This window comes from Hylaeus volcanicus, chromosome 5, assembly GCF_026283585.1.
Source record: "Hylaeus volcanicus isolate JK05 chromosome 5, UHH_iyHylVolc1.0_haploid, whole genome shotgun sequence".
Taxonomy (NCBI): Eukaryota; Metazoa; Arthropoda; class Insecta; order Hymenoptera; family Colletidae; genus Hylaeus; species Hylaeus volcanicus.
Genome location: NC_071980.1, coordinates 10,554,197 through 10,560,057, shown reverse-complemented (window position 1 = coordinate 10,560,057; position 5,861 = coordinate 10,554,197). Strand labels below are relative to the sequence as shown.

Genomic DNA, 5,861 nt, shown 5'->3' with positions numbered 1-5,861 from the left:
AAGTACGTTGGGCACCTTCTGTGCATCTACCTTGCGTAGTAGAAGAGAAATAGACGTGTGATTGACTATGGGGTGAGTATATCCAGTTTTTGAGGCACTCTAGTCCTTCCGAGAAGCTTGAAAGAGAAAGAGAAAATATATTAGCTTGGCTAAACAGCGATTTATATTTTTGGAACTAAATGCCGTATGGGTAAAAACTGTAAGGTGTACTTTTTAAAAAATTCGACTGTCCCAGTGACGTAGAAATAAGGAAGAAAAGAAAGGGCAACGGCGAACACGTGTAGTATTAATCTTGAAAGAAATATACAGTGCACATAAAAACGAATTCCTATAGAAATATTCCATCATCGATTTCCTAATTTAATAAACAAAAATCCTACAACATTATCCATTTTGTTCTGTGATCGTTCCTCAACTTTTTTGGCCGATCTAACGGCTCGAATAAAATCGCGCAATTACCGATCTATCAACTAGGTGCAGAATACTGCCGTAGGGAATTTTCGTTCGCTTGAAATTACCAGTTAGTCCTCGTAAGTTGTCACAGTCTCGCGACGGAGGCGTTCAGGAAACAAGCAGGTGTCAGACGCTGGTCTTTCCTTCTCATAATTCGATGAGATTGCCGCAAGAACAGGAGTGGAACGGAGTCGTAGGGCGGTGGGGTTCGAGGGTACAGGGAAACGGGCGCGGAGAAAATTCTCGAAGAAAACAACCGTCCTGACCCATATACCAGACGGAGAATCGGAAAGCACCGTGGAATTCAGTTCTCTCCCGCGGATCTCTCTTCTCGCCTGTTTACCGCAGTTTCCCCACATTGTACTTTATACTTTATATTTTCTACTTTGAAAGCTCCGTCGTCTGCTTCTTCGACGTCCCGAGAAGTATTCCCCTTCTGTCCCTGTATCGCCTAAGCGGATTAAAGCCCGGATACTGTTCCGTTCGAAGAAGACGACCTTCGGTTCTCGGTTGCTTCCGAGGCTCCCTTTTGATATCGCCTTCCACGTCGCAGAACCAGACCGGGGGATTTCCAGATGTTATTTTCCGGAGGCTAATGATGCGTTGGATTTTTATTTATTTCGTTTCTTAAACGTTGGCCTCGAAGTTAACAGCGGCAGAGTAAACCGAGTCCGCGAGCTTAAAATAAAATTCATGGAGGCGAAGAGATCTTCCGATGCGAGTCGCGAGGTTAAAAAGTGATCCAGGACCTTCAAATAAATCGAAACAGATCGAAACGAAAGTTACCCGGCTTCTACCTCGAAATTACGAATCTTCCGAATTATCCTTGACTAGGTTGAAAGGCTTTTGATACCCGCGTTCTACGTTGTAGAATTAGAACAGGGATTCTCAATCCCTGCACTTGGTCTAGATTTAACGATCTATTGAAATTGATATCTTTTAGTCTCCTCAGCGGCTCGGTATTATAATCGTCGCCGACTGAGAAATGTCACAGGGTTTCTTGCTTTAAATCGTGCCACGAGCCCTAGGAAGATTACGAGTCTTTTAAACTGTGCCGTGAGCTTGAAAAGGTTAAGAACCACTGAGAGCTAGACGGTCGAGGTTTCGATCGAACGGGTGGGAACCACGCTGAAAATTCTCCGGAAACCAAGCCGCCTGACCCATATACAGGGCGCCCGGTAACTGGTGGTACATGCGACGACGTAGTCGTTGTACACTCCAAATGAATCGAAAATATACTTTACTTTAAATATACTTTATTCTCGATATATCATCTAATAAGTTCGTGCTGAAGACTGTTTACATTTTTGTATAACACTTAAGAGCTTCACACATATCAATACTGCTTCACATATCAATACTGCAGAAGTATAAGTGGTGGAAAGTATAACTTTCATCGGAGTCATACATTTTATGGAGAGTTAAATACGAGGGATTTTTTGGTCGGGATCGATTCCTCTCGAGAAAAGAGACCGAGAAGTCCGGAATCGTTTCGCAGTACGAAGCTTCGTTATCTAGATACAAGCGATTGAAGTTTCCTGGCGCGCGCCATTTTGTATCCCAGTCAGCTGATCGCGCTGCGTTCGGGCACGCAAACTTCGACAGCTCCTATCTCCGTAACGAAGCCTCGAATTGAAAAATGGAAAAGGACTTTTCGATTCGTCTCGACGCGAAGAATCGACTGACGGAGGTCCCAAAATTTTTGTAACACCCATACGCTTAGCAGCGCGTGATACGTTCCTATTAGAGTTTACATTGCACTAGTGATTAGTCAAATATTCAGCAGTTTCGTCGTACAGAGAGATCTTACATATAAAATGCGCGCAAAAAAAAAAAGAAACGGAAGAAGAAGAAGGAAAATGCCAATAAATACTCTAATATGCGGACAGATCGCATTATTTCTACCATTACTGCCTTCATACCACCTTACGCACCTTATTGAAATCTGCTATGATGATTCGGCTACCTAACAGTTCCAATAATAATAATATTCCCTTGATTTTTCCCTATTACTTTAGTTACGTATCGTTCGTCAAGTTGCACAATCGCACCAGAGATTTTCAAAGCAACTTTAATCGTCGTACGTGCAACACTTGCTCCCTTTTTCGATACTGCTCTCTCGTACGCTGCTCGTTTCAATGCCAGCATTGAACTCCGAAACAGAGCCGTGCATCGGCCTTTTCCCTTTGTCTTTGTAAACGTGACTCGCGATTGGCACGATTCCACGGCAACAGTCTTCGGGGGACATTTCTAGCGGCGGTTTCACGATATTCGGATGCTTAAGTGGTGTCTTCCACGTTAGAGCGTGTTTGTTCTCCCAGTTTATTCTCTGATACGATTTTCCAATAAAGATTGGAATATCAACGTCTCGCGATCTTTCGACTCGATTAATTGTACGTGTCCAAGATCGCTTAAAAACATGATATACAGTGGGTGTAGAATGTATTCGTACACCGATCAATTTCCCAAAAAACTTTTCTGTGAAATTGTAGTTTCTTAATTTCTTTTTTTATAATCAATGATATTTTACAGATTCTCGGAAGTCTCTAAGATAGATATAGTCCGAACAACATGTACTAGTTAATATATTTTGTGAAATTAACAAATAAAAAAAAAAAAATAATGCGAAAAGTAGGTAAAAGTATAGGAGCTATTAGTACTTGCACGATTCTTATGACGAACCATTTAGAGTAGAGTTTGTAACGTAAACACATTAGTTTATTGCTCCGTACGAATTAGAAAACATCAAATTTCCAGTAAAGTACTTTTAAACAGTTGTGCGAATACTTATTGCTTCAACATCGATTGTTTGTTTTTTTTTCTTGTTAGTTTCGCAACTTACATAAATAGCTATCTTTTTTGTAAAATATCTATTCTAGAGATTTCCGAGAATATGTAGAATGTCATTGTTTATAAAAAATAAGTTATTAAATTACAATTTTACACAGTTTTTTTGGAAATTGATCGGTGTACGAATACTTTCTACACCCACTGTATGTACAACTCCCACGGGAATCTATTAATCATTTTCTCGGAGGTAGATTATTGTAACAGTCTTTCACAATTTCGTCGCGATTACATTTTTATTCATAGCTGTCCGATTTCAACGGCAAAATTCCTGAACATTATCGTTGCTAGGCGTAACAATTTGGTCGTCACTCGGCAGCGGCGACAGCCTCCGCGATAATATAGCTAACTCGCTGGTTTGGAAGCGAAATTTCATTACCCGTTTGCGCACGACAGTCTCGAGGATGGCGAGCGAAACGTCCACGGACGAGGAGCTCGCAAGAGGGTAAAAGAGAGGCGAAAAAGTAAAACGCAAAGAACGCTACTTTCTCTTTCCAGGGTCGGTTCCTTCGCAAGAAATCAAAATCGAAGGAGCCTAACCGAAGGATGCTTTAACCTCTGCGATATTGATCCGTATTCCATCCGCGTGGAACTGGTCCTCCTCCGCTTTTCCTCTTCCCCGCCGCTTCCGCTACCCGCTTCGCTCTTTCGTTCCTCTCTCGGATCCCCTCTCTTCGTCTCCTGTAGCTGCACCATCGAAAGGAAAGTCTTCGTCCTGGAAACGCCGCGAAAGAAAGCCCTCGTTCGAGGAAAGAATCCCCCTAGCAGACGCGACGGCGATCGGGCAGACGTCAGAACGCGTGACTCTTTTCAAAATTAATTCCCTTTCAGCCGGGAACTGGGTAAGATTCCTCGAGTCGAGGGCCTCGAGGCTTCCGCTTGCGGCTGTCGAACGAAACATCCCTCTTCCTGCTTCGCGTAAACGGCGCAGTATCCATCTTCTTTCCTAGGGGGCCAGGACGATCGAATTGCTCCCAGATAAAGTCTTCTCTGGGAATTAATTACAGGGGAACGATGACTCATCCTGTATGCGTTATCGAACCTACGCTCTTGCTATTTTATTTGGCCCCGCTATCAATCTTTTTCACCTTCTCTTACGATCCTCGTATTTTTCTCCATTTTCGGCCGATCGTTGACTGCCAGATTGGCAGTTTTGGAAATTTCTACCGTAATTAAACTTCGTTTGTAGATTATTAGAAACCACGTAATCAAACATTTATTGCGGCGAGTACCGAAATTCGTACTTCGTTGAAATTCGAGTACTTCGTTCGAATTCATTTTCTTCGACATTCAACCCTTCGCACTCTTTATTTCTGGTATCTACTAGCAACTCGAGATTGCTTTCTTAGTATTCTATAGCCACATTCTATTGACACTTTCAGTTCCAAAGAAATTAAACCTAAACAAATATTATTGTTGGCCGACTTACTGCGTTAAACCTAGTAATGACTAGTTAAAATGAATAGTTAAAGAGTCTCGAGTGCAAAGGGTTAACTTCTAGAATGAATTTTTTTATTTCTTCAGTGAAAAGCACCGTCACCCATGTTCGGACGGCGCAGCGATCAACCTATTAATTCCTTCGTTTATTTCTAAGTTTAAACAGCGACACGTCTCTATTAATTTCCATTAATAACACAATTTAACAAAATCGACTCGCTCCCCAATTCGTTCGCAATTTAATCGACAATCGGACCCTCGCGTCTCCGGGAGTCTCCGCTTGTAATTTCTTCGACGACTTCGCTCCTGGTCCAACTGTAATCCAGCCCCGTCCCCATTTTTTCATTGCTCGGCCGTGGAAACGAGCGTTAAGTGTTCCCTCGGTCGAACCAAATGTACTTTTCCGCGGCAGATGTCCTCCGGGGTGGTTCCACCTTTAATTGTTTCCATCGTTACAGCGTCGACCGTTACCGTTTTTCGTAACTGCATCGGACACCTTGCGCCGTGTGTTTGTTCGCGTGCTCGCAATTGCGGATGGCACACACACACACGAAAAAAAAAAAAAAAGAAACGGAGGGGGGAGCTCGTTTGGTCGTTCAATCGCGACCCACCCACGCGTGCCACCTCGCAGCCACGCGGTCTTCGCCCAATGAAGCGAGCTGCGCGTGCAATAAATAGTACTCGTCGACAGAATAGAATTTAAATACGTTCGTCGTTAATTACCGTTTTAATTATAACCCGCGACCCCGTCGTCCCGCTGATCCGCGCTTGTTTCGCGCGCGATCGGTTTAGACCGGGGGATTGTTCGAGTTATTTCGGGGATATTTTAGTTTTGGGTCTGGGGCACTGCGAAACGATTTTTGAAGAATTCGGTGGTTGGGTATTTGTGGTCGGTTGCGATCGGTTAGGTAACGCTAGGAGTTAGGAATTTTGTAGGAGACTAAGGGAGAAATAAGATGCGGTGATTCGAACTCGGGATATTTTGTTCTTATTTGTAGGAATTGGTTAGGTCTGGGTTAGGTTTGAGAGTAAAGTGGTACTTCGCTATTTTTGATTGAAACTATAGGAGTCTTACTTAAAAAAAGAAATACTCAAAGCACTGGAGATTCAAACCTCCGAGATCC

At 43.0% G+C, this 5,861-nt stretch overlaps 1 protein-coding gene across 1 annotated transcript in view; it reads left to right on the top strand.

Moving 5' to 3' along the window:
- The window catches only part of LOC128877203 (uncharacterized), a 99,393-nt gene that overhangs the window by 35,523 nt on the left and 58,009 nt on the right, over positions 1-5,861 (top strand). The gene's annotated exons all lie outside the window — the stretch shown is intronic.